This window comes from Triticum aestivum, chromosome 1D, assembly GCF_018294505.1.
Source record: "Triticum aestivum cultivar Chinese Spring chromosome 1D, IWGSC CS RefSeq v2.1, whole genome shotgun sequence".
NCBI classification, from domain to species: Eukaryota; Viridiplantae; Streptophyta; class Magnoliopsida; order Poales; family Poaceae; genus Triticum; species Triticum aestivum.
The window spans coordinates 111,897,706-111,913,666 of NC_057796.1; the positions used below are offsets into that span (position 1 = coordinate 111,897,706).

Here is a 15,961-nt window from a genome sequence, read left to right on the forward strand (position 1 = left end):
GTACTCAACATCAGGAAGAAGCTGGCATATGATTGGGTCACCAGCGTGCACAACACCGCCCCATGGAGGAAGTTGCTGAGATACGACAAGGACTAGGTCAGTACTCTTTTTCTTTCTCTGCTCCATGGAGGAAGTTACTGGTTTGCACAATTTTTAAGCAGATTTTGTAGTTGCACACTAGTAGTAATTCCGTTTGCAACTCAATATCATCACTTTTGTTGATACATTAGGAGCACTGGACATACAATTGTTCAACAACTAAATATTTAACCAGTTGCCAACAAAGGCACAAATAGCAACCTTTTTTACACAGTGCATGAACTAATTCAAGGAGCATAAATTAGATAAAGAGAAATCATAGATGCTGAATGTGTCCACTTGGTCTCAACATTGCTAAAAAACATCATTCTTTTCCTTTTTTGTCTCAAAGTTACAAACGATGAAACAGAATCACAGTAGCCTGAGTGGACACACACCAGCAGTGTGCTCTGTAGATTGGCACTGGCTGCATTTGTTTTTCTTCTTTGGGTGTAGCTCCAGCGCCGATTTGTACCATCGACTCTTTGCCCTACCCTTTGTAGTAGACCTTGGAGGATCCCTGGGCACAAAATCATCAGAAGCTTGTGCAGGGGATGCAGCCTCCAACGGGGCAGTAGGACCATCACGATCACCTGTGTAATAATCATATAAAAATTTTAGTATTTTGTTGTTGTGCAACCAGCACTGATGTTCTCTGCAACCACACAGCCCATGCTGTGCAACTAACTGGTTGCTGTGTGCAAGTTAAGTTGAAAAAACACCTGTAGTAGCACGGCCCGTCATGGTACTTGGATTGTAATCGCCTATGGGCAGAACAGGAAAAACAAGTTAGATTTTTAGCTTGATCCTCAAACTAACACAGCGCACGCAACTAGGCAGCATGTTCTGTGCAACTGGGCACTATGATATGTGCAACTGAAGTCACACACCCTAGTTTTGTTGGGAGCTGGGGAAGGTATTTTACCTAGGTGATGAGCCCCCTGAGTCCTGCCTGTAGGTCCATTGGGAGTAGCACGCAGGGCACTACTAGTTGGGCCAGGCGGGGGAGGAGGTCTTTGAGGGTTGGCATCACCTATAGCCAGAACAGGACAAACAAGTTAGTTGTGTTATCTTTGATGCTCGAACTAACACAGCGTGCGCAACTAGGTAGCCTGTTTCTGTGCAACTGAGCACCATGATGTGTGCAACTGGAGTTACAGACCTAGTTTGATGGGGAGTTGGGGCAGGTAATTACTGTTGGAAATATGCCCTAGAGGCAATAATAAATGGTTATTATTATATTTCTTTGTCCATGATAATTGTCTATTGTTCATGCTATAACTGTGTTATCCGGAAATCATAATACATGTGTGAATACATAGACCACAACGTGTCCCTAGTAAGCCTCTAGTTGACTAGCTCGTTGATCAACAGATAGTCATGGTTTCCTGACTATGGACATTGGATGTCATTGATAACGGGATCACATCATTAGGAGAATGATGTGATGGACAAGACCCAATCCTAAGCATAGCACAAAAGATCGTGTAGTTCGTTTGCTAGAGCTTTTCCAATGTCAAGTATCTTTTCCTTAGACCATGAGATCGTGTAACTCCCGGATGCCGTAGGAGTGCTTTGGGTGTACAAAACGTCACAACGTAACTGGGTGACTATAAAGGTACACTACGGGTATCTCTGAAAGTGTCTGTTGGGTTGACACGGATCGAGACTGGGATTTGTCACTCCGTATGACGGAGAGGTATCTCTGGGCCCACTCGGTAATGCATCATCATAATGAGCTCAATGTGACTAAGGAGTTAGCCACGGGATCATGCATTACGGTACGAGTAAAGTGACTTGCCGGTAACGAGATTGAACAAGGTATTGGGATACCGACGATCGAATCTCGGGCAAGTAACGTACCGATTGACAAAGGGAATTGTATACGGGATTGATTGAATCCTCGACATCGTGGTTCATCCGATGAGATCATCGTGGAACATGTAGGAGCCAACATGGGTATCCAGATCCCGCTGTTGGTTATTGACCGGAGAGGCGTCTCGGTCATGTCTGCATGTCTCCTGAACCCGTAGGGTCTACACACTTAAGGTTCGGTGACGCTAGGGTTGTAGAGATATTAGTATGCGGAAACCCGAAAGTTGTTCGGAGTCCCGGATGAGATCCCGGACGTCACGAGGAGCTGGAATGGTCCGAAGGTGAAGAATTATATATACGAAGTCCAGTTTCGGCCACCGGGAAGGTTTTGGGGGTTATCGGTATTGTACCGGGACCACCGGAAGGGTCCCGGGGGTCCACCGGGTGGGGCCACCTATCCCGGAGGGCCCCATGGGCTGAAGTGGGAAGGGAACCAGCCCTTAGTGGGCTGGGGCGCCCCCCCTTGGGCCTCCCCCTGCGCCTAGGGTTGGAAACCCTGGGGGTGGGGGGCGCCCCACTTGGCTTGGGGGGGAAGCCACCCCCCTCCCCCCTTGGCCGCCGCCCCCCTTGGATATCTGATCTCCCAGGGCCGGCGCCCCCCCCAGGGGTCCCTATATATAGTGGGGGAGGGAGGGCAGCAGCACCACAGCCCCTGGCGCCTCCCTCTCCCCCTGCAACGCCTCTCCCTCCCGCTTGCGCTTGGCGAAGCCCTGCCGGGATCCCGCTACTTCCACCACCACGCCGTCGTGCTGCTGGATCTCCATCAACCTCTCCTTCCCCCTTGCTGGATCAAGAAGGAGGAGACGTCGCTGCTCCGTACGTGTGTTGAACGCGGAGGTGCCGTCCGTTCGGCACTCGGTCATCGGTGGTTTGGATCACGGCGAGTACGACTCCATCAACCCCGTTCACTTGAACGCTTCCGCTCGCGATCTACAAGGGTATGTAGATGCACTCCTTTCCCCTCGTTGCTAGTATACTCCATAGATGGATCTTGGTGATGCGTAGGAAATTTTAAAATTCTGCTACGATCCTCAACAGTGGCATCATGAGCCAGGCCTATGCGTAGTTACTATGCACGAGTAGAACACAAAGCAGTTGTGGGCGTAGATGTTGTCAATTTTTCTTGCCACTACTAGTCTTATCTTGTTTCGGCGGTATTGTGGGATGAAGCGGCCCGGACCGACCTTACACGTACGCTTACGTGAGACAGGTTCCACCGACTGACATGCACTAGTTGCATAAGGTGGCTAGCGGGTGTCTGTCTCTCCCACTTTAGTCGGAACGGATTCGATGAAAAGGGTCCTTATGAAGGGTAAATAGAAATTGGCATATCACGTTGTGGTTTTACGTAGGTAAGAAACGTTCTTGCTAGAAACCTATACAAGCCACGTAAAAACTTGCAACAACTATTAGAGGATGTCTAACTTGTTTTTGCAGCATGTGCTATGTGATGTGATATGGCCAGAAGATGTGATGAATGATATATGTGATGCATGAGATTGATCATATTCTTGTAATAGGAATCACGACTTGCATGTCGATGAGTATGACAACCGGCAGGAGCCATAGGAGTTGTCTTTATTTTTTGTATGACCTGCGTGTCATTGAATAACGCCATGTAAATTACTTTACTTTATTGCTAAGCGCGTTAGCCATAGAAGTAGAAGTAATCATTGGCGTGACAACTTCATGAAGACACAATGATGGAGATCATGATGATGGAGATCATGGTGTCATGCCGGTGACGAAGATGATCATGGCGCCCCGAAGATGGAGATCAAAGGAGCAAAATGATATTGGCCATATCATGTCACTATTTGATTGCATGTGATGTTTATCTTGTTTTGCATCTTATTTGCTTGGAACGACGGTAGTAAGTAAGATGATCCCTTATAATAATTTCAAGAAAGTGTTCCCCCTAACTGTGCACCGTTGCGAAGGTTCGTTGTTTCGAAGCACCACGTGATGATCGGGTGTGATAGATTCTAACGTTCGCATACAACGGGTGTTGACGAGCCTAGCATGTGCAGACATGGCCTCGGAACACACGCAATACACTTAGGTTGACTTGATGAGCCTAGCATGTACAGACATGGCCTCGGAACACGGAGGACCGAAAGGTCGAGCATGAGTCGTATAGAAGATACGATCAACATGGAGATGTTCACCGATCTTGACTAGTCTGTCTCACGTGATGATCGGACACGGCCTAGTTAACTCGGATCATGTTTCACTTAGATGACTAGAGGGATGTCTATCTGAGTGGGAGTTCATTGAATAATTTGATTAGATGAACTTAATTATCATGAACTTAGTCTAAAATCTTTACAATATGTCTTGTAGATCAAATGGCCCACGTTGTCCTCAACTTCAACGCGTTCCTAGAGAAAACCAAGCTGAAAGATGATGGCAGCAACTACACGGACTGGGTCCGGAACCTGAGGATCATCCTCATAGCTGCCAAGAAAGATTATGTCCTAGAAGCACCGCTAGGTGAAGCACCCATCCCAGAGAACCAAGACGTTATGAACGCTTGGCAATCACGTGCTGATGATTACTCCCTCGTTCAGTGCAGCATGCTTTACAGCTTAGAACCGGGGCTCCAAAAGCGTTTTGAGAAGCATGGAGCATATGAGATGTTTGAAGAGCTGAAAATGGTTTTCCAAGCTCATGCCCGGGTCGAGAGATATGAAGTCTCCGACAAGTTCTTCAGTTGTAAAATGGAGGAAAATAGTTCTGTTAGTGAGCACATACTCAGAATGTCTGGGTTACACAACCGCTTGTCTCAGCTGGGAGTTAATCTCCCGGATGACGCGGTCATTGACAGAATCCTTCAGTCGCTTCCACCGAGCTACAAGAGCTTTGTGATGAACTTCAATATGCAGGGGATGGAAAAGACCATTCCTGAGGTATATTCAATGCTGAAATCAGCGGAGGTGGAGATCAAAAAGGAACATCAAGTGTTGATGGTGAATAAAACCACTAAGTTCAAGAAAGGCAAGGGTAAGAAGAACTTCAAGAAGGACGGCAAGGGAGTTGCCGCGCCTGGTAAGCCAGTTGCCGGGAAGAAGTCAAAGAATGGACCCAAGCCTGAGACTGAGTGCTTTTATTGCAAGGGAAGTGGTCACTGGAAGCGGAACTGCCCCAAATACTTAGCGGACAAGAAGGCCGGCAACACCAAAGGTATATGTGATATACATGTAATTGATGTGTACCTTACCAGTACTCGTAGTAGCTCCTGGGTATTTGATACCGGTGCGGTTGCTCATATTTGTAACTCAAAACAGGAACTGCGGAATAAGCGGAGACTGGCAAAGGACGAGGTGACGATGCGCGTCGGGAATGGTTCCAAGGTCGATGTGATCGCCGTCGGCACGCTGCCTCTGCATTTACCTACGGGATTAGTTTTAAACCTCAATAATTGTTATTTAGTGCCAGCTTTGAGCATGAACATTGTATCTGGATCTCGTTTAATTCGAGATGGCTACTCATTTAAATCCGAGAATAATGGTTGTTCTATTTATATGAGAGATATGTTTTATGGTCATGCCCCGCTGGTCAATGGTTTATTCTTGATGAATCTCGAACGTGATGTTACACATATTCATAGTGTGAATACCAAAAGATGTAAAGTTGATAACGATAGTCCCACATACTTGTGGCACTGCCGCCTTGGTCACATTGGTGTCAAACGCATGAAGAAGCTCCATGCAGATGGACTTTTGGAGTCTCTTGATTATGAATCATTTGACACGTGCGAACCATGCCTCATGGGTAAGATGACCAAGACTCCATTCTCTGGAACAATGGAGCGAGCAACCAATTTATTGGAAATCATACATACCGATGTGTGCGGTCCAATGAGTGTTGAGGCTCGCGGAGGATATCGTTATGTTCCCACTCTCACTGATGACTTAAGTAGATATGGGTATGTCTACCTAATGAAACACAAGTCTGAAACCTTTGAAAAGTTCAAGGAATTTCAGAGTGAGGTTGAGAATCAACGTGACAGGAAAATAAAGTTCTTACGATCAGGTCGTGGTGGAGAATATTTAAGTCACGAATTTGGCACACACTTAAGGAAATGTGGAATCGTTTCACAACTCACGCCGCCTGGAACACCTCAGCGAAATGGTGTGTCCGAACGTCGTAATCGCACTCTATTGGATATGGTGCGATCTATGATGTCTCTTACCGATCTGCCGCTCTCATTTTGGGGCTATGCTTTAGAGACTGCCGCATTCACTTTAAATAGGGCTCCGTCGAAATCCGTTGAGACGACACCGTATGAATTATGGTTTGGAAAGAAACCTAAGCTGTCGTTTCTAAAAGTTTGGGGATGCGATGCTTATGTCAAGAAACTTCAACCTGAAAAGCTCGAACCCAAGTCGGAAAAATGCGTCTTCATAGGATACCCTAAGGAAACCATTGGGTATACCTTCTACCTCAGATCCGAAGGCAAGATCTTTGTTGCCAAGAATGGGTCCTTTCTGGAGAAAGAGTTTCTCTCGAAAGAATTAAGTGGGAGGAAAGTGGAACTTGATGAGGTGATAGTCACCCCTTCCGAACCGGAAAGTAGCGCAGCGCGGGAAGATGTTCCTGTGGTGCCTACACTGACTGAGGAGGAAGTTAATGATGATGATCATGAAGCTTCGGATCAAGTTACTGCTGAACTTCATAGGTCCACAAGGACACGTTCCGCACCAAAGTGGTACGGCAACCCTATCCTGGAAATCATGTTGTTAGACAACGGTGAACCTTCGAACTATGAAGAAGCGATGGCGGGCCCGGATTCCGACAAATGGCTAGAAGCCATGAAATCCGAGATAGGATCCATGTATGAAAACGAAGTATGGACTTTGACTGACTTGCCCGATGATCGGCGAGCCATAGAAAATAAATGGATCTTTAAGAAGAAGACAGACGCGGATGGTAATGTGACCATCTATAAGGCTCGACTTGTCGCTAAGGGTTATCGACAAGTTCAAGGGGTTGACTACGATGAGACTTTCTCACCCGTAGCGAAGCTGAAGTCCGTCTGAATCATGTTAGCAATTGCCGCATTCTATAATTATGAGATATGGCAAATGGACGTCAAAACGGCATTCCTTAACGGCTTTCTTAAGGAAGAATTGTATATGATGCAGCCGGAAGGTTTTGTCGATCCTAAGAATGCTAACAAGGTATGCAAGCTCCAGCACTCCATCTATGGGCTGGTGCAAGCATCTCGGAGTTGGAACATTCGTTTTGATGAGATGATCAAAGCATTTGGGTTTACACAGACTTATGGAGAAGCCTGTGTTTACAAGAAAGTGAGTGGGAGCTCTGTAGCATTTCTCTTATTATATGTGGATGACATACTATTGATGGGAAATGATATAGAATTCTTGGAAAGTATAAAGGCCTATTTGAATAAGTGTTTTTCAATGAAGGACCTTGGAGAAGCTGCTTATATATTAGGCATCAAGATCTATAGAGATAGATCAAGACGCCTCATTGGTCTTTCATAGAGTACGTACCTTGACAAGATATTGAAGAAGTTCAATATGGATCAGTCCAAGAAGGAGTTCTTGCCTGTATTGCAAGGTGTGCAATTGAGCACGGCTCAATGCCCGACCACGGCAGAAGATAGAGAAAAGATGAGTGTCATCCCCTATGCCTCGGCCATAGGGTCTATTATGTATGCCATGCTGTGTACCAGACCTGATGTAAACCTTGCCGTAAGTTTGGTAGGAAGGTACCAAAGTAATCCCGGCATGGAACACTGGACAGCGGTCAAGAATATCCTGAAGTACCTGAAGAGGACTAAGGATATGTTTCTCGTTTATGGAGGTGACGAAGAGCTCGTCGTAAAGGGTTACGTCGATGCTAGCTTCGACACAGATCTGGATGACTCGAAGTCACAAACTGGATACGTGTATATTTTGAATGGAGGGGCAGTAAACTGGTGCAGTTGCAAGCAAAGCGTCGTGGCAGGATCTACATGTGAAGCGGAGTACATGGCAGCCTTAGAGGCAGCGCAAGAAGCAATCTGGATGAAGGAGTTCATTACCGACCTAGGGGTGATTCCCAATGCGTCGGGCCCGATGACTCTCTTCTGTGACAACACTGGAGCTATTGCCCTTGCCAAGGAGCCCAGGTTTCACAGGAAGACCAGGCATATCAAGCGTCGCTTCAACTCCATTCGTGAAAGTGTTCAAAATGGAGACATAGATATTTGTAAAGTACATACGGACCTGAATGTAGCAGATCCGTTGACTAAACCTCTCCCTAGAGCAAAACATGATCAACACCAGGACGCTATGGGTGTTCGATTCATCACAATGTAACTAGATTATTGACTCTAGTGCAAGTGGGAGACTGTTGGAAATATGCCCTAGAGGCAATAATAAATGGTTATTATTATATTTCTTTGTCCATGATAATTGTCTATTGTTCATGCTATAACTGTGTTATCCGGAAATCATAATACATGTGTGAATACATAGACCACAACGTGTCCCTAGTAAGCCTCTAGTTGACTAGCTCGTTGATCAACAGATAGTCATGGTTTCCTGACTATGGACATTGGATGTCATTGATAACGGGATCACATCATTAGGAGAATGATGTGATGGACAAGACCCAATCCTAAGCATAGCACAAAAGATCGTGTAGTTCGTTTGCTAGAGCTTTTCCAATGTCAAGTATCTTGTCCTTAGACCATGAGATCGTGTAACTCCCGGATGCCGTAGGAGTGCTTTGGGTGTACCAAACGTCACAACGTAACTGGGTGACTATAAAGGTACACTACGGGTATCTCTGAAAGTGTCTGTTGGGTTGACACGGATCGAGACTGGGATTTGTCACTCCGTATGACGGAGAGGTATCTCTGGGCCCACTCGGTAATGCATCATCATAATGAGCTCAATGTGACTAAGGAGTTAGCCACGGGATCATGCATTACGGTACGAGTAAAGTGACTTGCCGGTAACGAGATTGAACAAGGTATTGGGATACCGACGATCGAATCTCGGGCAAGTAACGTACCGATTGACAAAGGGAATTGTATACGGGATTGATTGAATCCTCGACATCGTGGTTCATCCGATGAGATCATCGTGGAACATGTAGGAGCCAACATGGGTATCCAGATCCCGCTGTTGGTTATTGACCGGAGAGGCGTCTCGGTCATGTCTGCATGTCTCCCGAACCCGTAGGGTCTACACACTTAAGGTTCGGTGACGCTAGGGTTGTAGAGATATTAGTATGCGGAAACCCGAAAGTTGTTCGGAGTCCCGGATGAGATCCCGGACGTCACGAGGAGTTCCGGAATGGTCCGGAGGTGAAGAATTATATATAGGAAGTCCAGTTTTGGCCACCGGGAAGGTTTCGGGGGTTATCGGTATTGTACCGGGACCACCGGAAGGGTCCCGGGGGTCCACCGGGTGGGGCCACCTATCCCGGAGGGCCCCATGGGCTGAAGTGGGAAGGGAACCAGCCCTTAGTGGGCTGGGGCGCCCCCCCTTGGGCCTCCCCCTGCGCCTAGGGTTGGAAACCCTGGGGGTGGGGGCGCCCCACTTGGCTTGGGGGGGAAGCCACCCCCCTTCCCCCTTGGCCGCCGCCCCCCTTGGAGATCTGATCTCCCAGGGCCGGCGCCCCCCCCCCCAGGGGTCCCTATATATAGTGGGGGGGAGGGAGGGCAGCAGCACCACAGCCCCTGGCACCTCCCTCTCCCCCTGCAACACCTCTCCCTCCCGCTTGCGCTTGGCGAAGCCCTGCCGGGATCCCGCTACTTCCACCACCACGCCGTCGTGCTGCTGGATCTCCATCAACCTCTCCTTCCCCCTTGCTGGATCAAGAAGGAGGAGACGTTGCTGCTCCGTACGTGTGTTGAACGCGGAGGTGCCGTCCGTTTGGCACTCGGTCATCGGTGATTTGGATCACGGCAAGTACGACTCCATCAACCCCGTTCACTTGAACGCTTCCGCTCGCGATCTACAAGGGTATGTACATGCACTCCTTTCCCCTCGTTGCTAGTATACTCCATAGATGGATCTTGGTGATGCGTAGGAAATTTTAAAATTCTGCTACGATCCCCAACAATTACCTGGACGATGAGCCCCCTGAGTGCTGCCTGTAGGGCCATTGGGAGGAGCACACGGGGGAGGAGGTGGCAGAGGATGCCGTGTACAGCCAGGAGGTGGAGGAGGTCCTTGAGGGTTGACGTCACCTATATCCAGAACAGGAAAAACAAGTTAGTTGTGTTATCTTGATGCTTGAACTAACATAGCATGCGCAACTAGGCAGCCTGTTCTGTGCAACTAGCCACCATGATGTGTGCAACTGGGCACAATGATGTGTGCAACTGAAGTTACACACCTAGTTAGATCAGGAGTTGGGGCAGGTAATTACCTGGATAATGAGCCCCCTGATTGCTGCCTGGAGGTGGAGGAGGTCCTCGAGGGTTGCCATCATCTGATGGCCCCGTGGCAGCAGTTGGTTTTTTTCTTTTTCTTGGACTTGTTCAGGTGGCCGATCTCGGTACGTGCTGTGTGCATATGCTTGTATACAATAGCTTGTGCTGGATCAGAACCACTCGCAAACTTTGCTAGTTTCCGAAAATCGTATATCATGTTCCTCTCCCTTATCTGCTTCTTTGATTGAGGAGGCATTTCATCCGGTTGCTCATAACCAGTCCCTGGCGCACTAGGTACAGCAGTAGGTGTCCACCGTCTTAGCAGGTACCTTTCCGGTATGACATCAACTCCAATATGGGTGAACACCTTGAGGATGTGGCAACAAAGGATGCCGTCCTTGTCCATTTTACAGCACTCACACAAATAGGAACCCTCCTCCACCCTTGCCTGCACCAAGTAGTTTCGAGAACCATATTTGGCAACAAATTCCTTGTTCGGTCTGAGCTCAAATATATCAGCACCAACTTGGAATGCATTATAACGTCCAATCAGCTCAAACTCTTCTCTGAACTTGTGGTAAAGGTCCCTAGTATAGGTTTTGTAAGCTTGCTTCTCTATTGGGAAGTTGGACCACAACTCAATCTCAAGGTGTTCTGTCCTGTAATCATTGCAGCCTTCCTTGGCAAGGATGTGGTTCTGGATTTTTTTCATATTGCTTGACGAAGTTCAGCATTGAGTTGTGTGGGCTCACATATCTTTTCAGGATGGCGTTGAACCCCTCACTACGTTGTGTAGACTGTAGGAACGGGAAGAACCTGTGTTTGAAGTAGCACGGCACCCAAGTTGACCTGTATTCGTACAACTTCTCAAAGTGCGTGTGTGTCATAGCCTCGTACTTCATCATTAACCCAGCCCAATTCTACTCAAACTCGACTATAGTGAAGCTGAAGTCAACACACTTGTTGAAATCATCAGAGACTCCTGGATTCCGGCACAACAGCCAACCAACTTTTTCCTGAGCCTTTTTCATGATGTGCCATCGACAACAGCGGTGCACGGTGGTTGGAAAGATGCTCTGTATTGACTGCCTCATTGCACCATCCTGATCGGTGATGAAGTTGTCGGGAGATTTGCCATCCATAGCCTCTAGGAATGCTCCAAAGACCCAATCAAAGCTCGATGCCAACTCCTGCCTCACAAACGCGCAACCCAGCATGAAAGATTGGCCATGTCGGTTTATTCCTATGAAGGGCGCGAACGGCATATTGTACATGTTGGTCATGTAGGTGGTGTCAAATGATATGCAATCGTGGTACGCCTCCGCATAAGCTTTTCGAGCTAAGCCATCCACCCAAAATATGTTGACAACTCTGTCCTCTTCATCATATTTCACCTTATAGAAGAAGTCTGGATCTATTTTTTGTATATCCTTGAAGTGCGCAATTGTCTCAATCAGATCACCCTCCTTTGTGTCATCTCTACAGAAACTTGTACAAAGATTTGTTATTGCCTTTGGTCCGAATAGCACCATCATCTCAGATCCATAGAACTCTGCCATTACATGCATCATACGTCCTGCATAATACAAAAACAAACAGTATATCCTTTTTTAGTTGCACAAATGCGCACATCCAGCTGCACAGTAATAGGACATGTGTTGGCACAGAAGATAATCACAGGAAATGGACACCTAGCTGCACCTTTTTAAAAACACTTTTGCACTTTTTGCATACAGGACATTGTGTAGTTGCACAGTAAAGACAATCTAGTTGCACAACAAGCACCAAAAGTGATATACAAACAACATGGGAAGTTGGACACCAGTTGCACAGTTAAGTCATTTTTAGTTGCACAGTAGTACCATAACAGTTGCACACTGGACTGCCTAGAGGAAAACTTAATTCTTTAAGGGATATAGAAAAACACCACACCTGTAGTCAAGTTGCAGTTATACAAGATGCGCAGAAACTCCTTTTCATCAGGTGAGATGCCTTGGTGGGATCTCAAGTATTTGGACAATGAAGGTTTGTTCACGAGCGGATGATTGTGGTCACGAACAAAGTGCGTCACCTCCCATCGCCCATCTATCAGCTTCACCAACATTTTCGCTTTGCACTGAGTCTGCTTTATTGTCTCGCGTTTGCGCTTCTTCTTCTTCTTACTAGTACCAGCCTCCTCTTCAGCAAATATTAGAGGTTCTTCTTCCATCTCCTCATCACTGTAAACAGATTTTGGATCTGGAATAGGGTCCAGGACAGGAGGAGCCTCAGCTCCTCCATCATCAGCTTTGAGCTTCTTGAACTTGTTGCAGCAAAACTGTTGAATTATCAATTCATTGGTGCGGGGTGTCCGTCTAGATGTGTTCATCTTGATAGAGAAACCCATCCGTAGTGCGTAGCTGTTGTAGTGATCCTTAGCAATTTGAAGGCTGTCAAACCTCATGCCAACATAGGGTTCCATAGGTTGAGAACCAGCCTCATCCTCTCCTTCTTCTCATTGCACAGCTCCGTCAACAGCCCCAGCTCCTAGCTCAGTCCTGGTTGGACCAGGAACATTTGCCTCGGTTCCCGTGTCATCTAGAGTATGGCTCTCTGACTGCAAAGACACCACTACATGAGCACCACGGTCTGATGACTGGCCTGCCACATTGTCATGGCCCATAGGTTTACCATCATGATTTGCCTGCGTGTAGTAAACATATCGACCATTTTCTGTCCATTTTCCTTGTTGTATGCTGGGTTGTTGCTGATCCGTATCATGAGGAAGCTCATTGAGATCAGGAGGCAACTCATTGAGATCAAGCATTTTTTTTTCCTTTTTTTGGATGCTGCCACACACTCCCTGCACATATTAAAAAGTAGAAATTGATGTCATCTGTTGGTAACCACAGAAAAGAGTGTTTCAAACAACCTAAAAACTTAGTAAATAGGCAGTTGCACACCATTTTGTGACAATCTTAGTTCCAAAAGCAACATGACTGTAGCATAGTCTTTATTATAACAGTTATGAATTTTTTTGTTTGCACAGAGTTGTTATGTTAGTTGCACAGTTTGCAGTAAATAGCTGGCAAGAGCATGACTTCTTTTTACTACAGAGTTTTCTGACTTTTTCCCTTTGTTTTGTTGCAATGATCTGTAGGTTTTCTGTGTTGGCAAGGAGCTGTTTCAGATTTTTCTGCACATAATTTGATGTTACATTTGAGACGGAAAATCCAGGTGAAAGAAGAAAGAAGAATTGGAGGACAGATTATAGTTATATATTTTCATCGCCGTTATGTTTTTAGTTCCGGTATATTGAACATATTTTTACACTATAGCTTTGCAATAGGTGTGGTGCCAGAATATATGTGTGGGACAAGATTATATGCGTGAATATGTTAATATGGTTTGTGGCTTCATTAGCCATGGACAAAAGTTCTTGTGTTTTTGTTGTCGCACTACAGATTTCTGGTTTCGCTAGAATAGACGTCTCAATTGCCAGGATGCATTTTTCCACTTGGCCAGCATACATATTCAGTTGGACATTCAATGTTTTTAGTTGGCTAGAATAGATGTCCCAGTTGGCCAGGTTTCATTTATTTCAGTTTTTGGCCAACATGCATGTTCAGTTGGACAGTTAATGTATTCAGTTGGCTAGAATAGATGTCTTAGTTGGCTAGGATACATTTTCTCAGTTTTGGCCAACATGCATGTTTAGTTGGCCAGAAAACATATTTTTATTTGCACATATACTACAGTTTTGGCTAGCATGCATGCTGAGTACACGTGGGGTACAATGCATGTTTTAGTTTTGGCTAGCATGCATGCCGAGTTGCCAAAATATAGGTTCAGTTGACTGGGATGCATGTTCAGTTGCACATTTATGACTTTTTCGTTGCACATATCTATTGGACAGTCAATTTGTTCATTTGCAAACAATAACTACAAGTTGGTAGAATGCATGTTTAGTTTTTGGCTACAATGCTTGTTGAGTTGGCTTTAATCATGTTTTAATTGGCCAGAGAACTGGTTTTTAGTTGGCTTGTTTAACACATCCAGGTGGGAGAAACTTGTTTGGCATGCATCAAGTAGTTTTTGGCTTGTTTAGCACATCCAGCAGTAACATCAAGTAGGCTGGTGTGATGTGCCAGATTCATCTCTTTTTTGAAGCAGCTTCTCCATGGAGAAGGGGGTTTACATATGCCTACATATATGCATTAGAAGAAAGGGGGAAGTGAAGAGGGGCAGAGGGGGCTTATGATGTTACTGCCTGGTATGGCTCTGACCACCCTGCCCTTAGATCTTCTTTTTTAAGCAGCTCCTTCTTCTACTTTGGGGCTCCCATGACGGCTGTGTAGGAGGAGGAAGAAGGGTTGGGGGTGATTCTGTTGGATCTCCTTCTGGCGTGCAGAAGAAGAAGAAGGCAGCGTGGGAGGGGCTGAGGCGTAGGGGGCGAGCGGGCGTGGGTGCGAGCTGGGGACAGCTGGCCACGTGGGGCGGTTTGCGATTCTGTTGGTGGCCGCTCGATCGGTCTGTTTTGATGGCCGGTCGATCGGCCGGGTTGGTGGCCCTTCCTTTTCTGTTTCGCGAGGAACATGGGGTTTTCTTTTTCAGCCGGCCGCTCGGTTGCATTAGTGGACAGCCGGCCGCCCACTAAACGTGTCCGTCGAAATTTGGGCCGGTTGGCCGGCCTAGTACTGGCCTTTGCTTAAGCATGATTGCAAGAAAGGGCTTCAGACAATAAAGTGGCACTATCCATCTCAACGTCTGAAGGTAAAATACTATTTTTAGGACCGTATATTTGACAGTTGACCAATATGTAATTGGGTTTCATGAAGTGCTCTGCACACGATTGCTAACGTACGATTTATGACCGATGGGGTTACAAGCCACACAGATTAAACAAACTAGGTAATCGAATGGTGTAGAAACGTTGGGTGTGTGTATCGTGCGCGGAATCATTGTGTGCATAGCATAACAGTGCTCTTCAAATTCTGCAACAAATAGAATGACATGCGTATGTCCCTGATTTCCCTCCTTTCCCTGTATGTCAACAAACAAGCAGAGCATCCGTGTATTTTGACCAAAACGGCCCAACCTAAAACCTCTCACGTGGACTATGGCAGGGCTTTTCCTATTTGACAAATTGTGCTTCAAGTAGTCGATCGTTCCCACAGACCAGACAGTCCACGTGAGAATCTAACGCATCCGGTTTTGGGAACATTCAGGAAGGTTCCAGCCTGGTTTTTCTGGTTTTGTGAAGATTCTAGAATGTTCCTGAACCATTTTTTACTGATTTATTTTGCTTTCTTATTTTTTTACTAATCTTTTTTTCTTTTTTTTCTTTTTGTTTCTTTTAAGTTTAGTTTCTTTTGTTTATGTTTCTGTTCAGAATTTTCAAAACGTCTTCAGAAAAATTTGGGGATTTCAATTAATAATTCCGTTTCAAAACTTGTACGCTAATTTCAAAGAATATTCATGTCTTCAAAATTTGTTCGGATGTTAAAAAAATGTTCTCATTTCTAAAAATTGTTCATGTCTTAAATTGGGTTCTGGAGTTAAAAAAAATGTTTTATTTCAATAATTATGTGCATTTTATCGAATAAAAGATCATGTTTCAAATTTTGGTTC

At 46.0% G+C, this 15,961-nt stretch overlaps 1 pseudogene; it reads right to left on the reverse strand.

Moving 5' to 3' along the window:
• Positions 1-450: 450 nt before the first annotated feature.
• On the reverse strand, positions 451-13,157 carry LOC123158141 (protein FAR1-RELATED SEQUENCE 5-like; annotated as a pseudogene).
• Between the last annotated feature and the right edge of the window lie 2,804 nt (positions 13,158-15,961).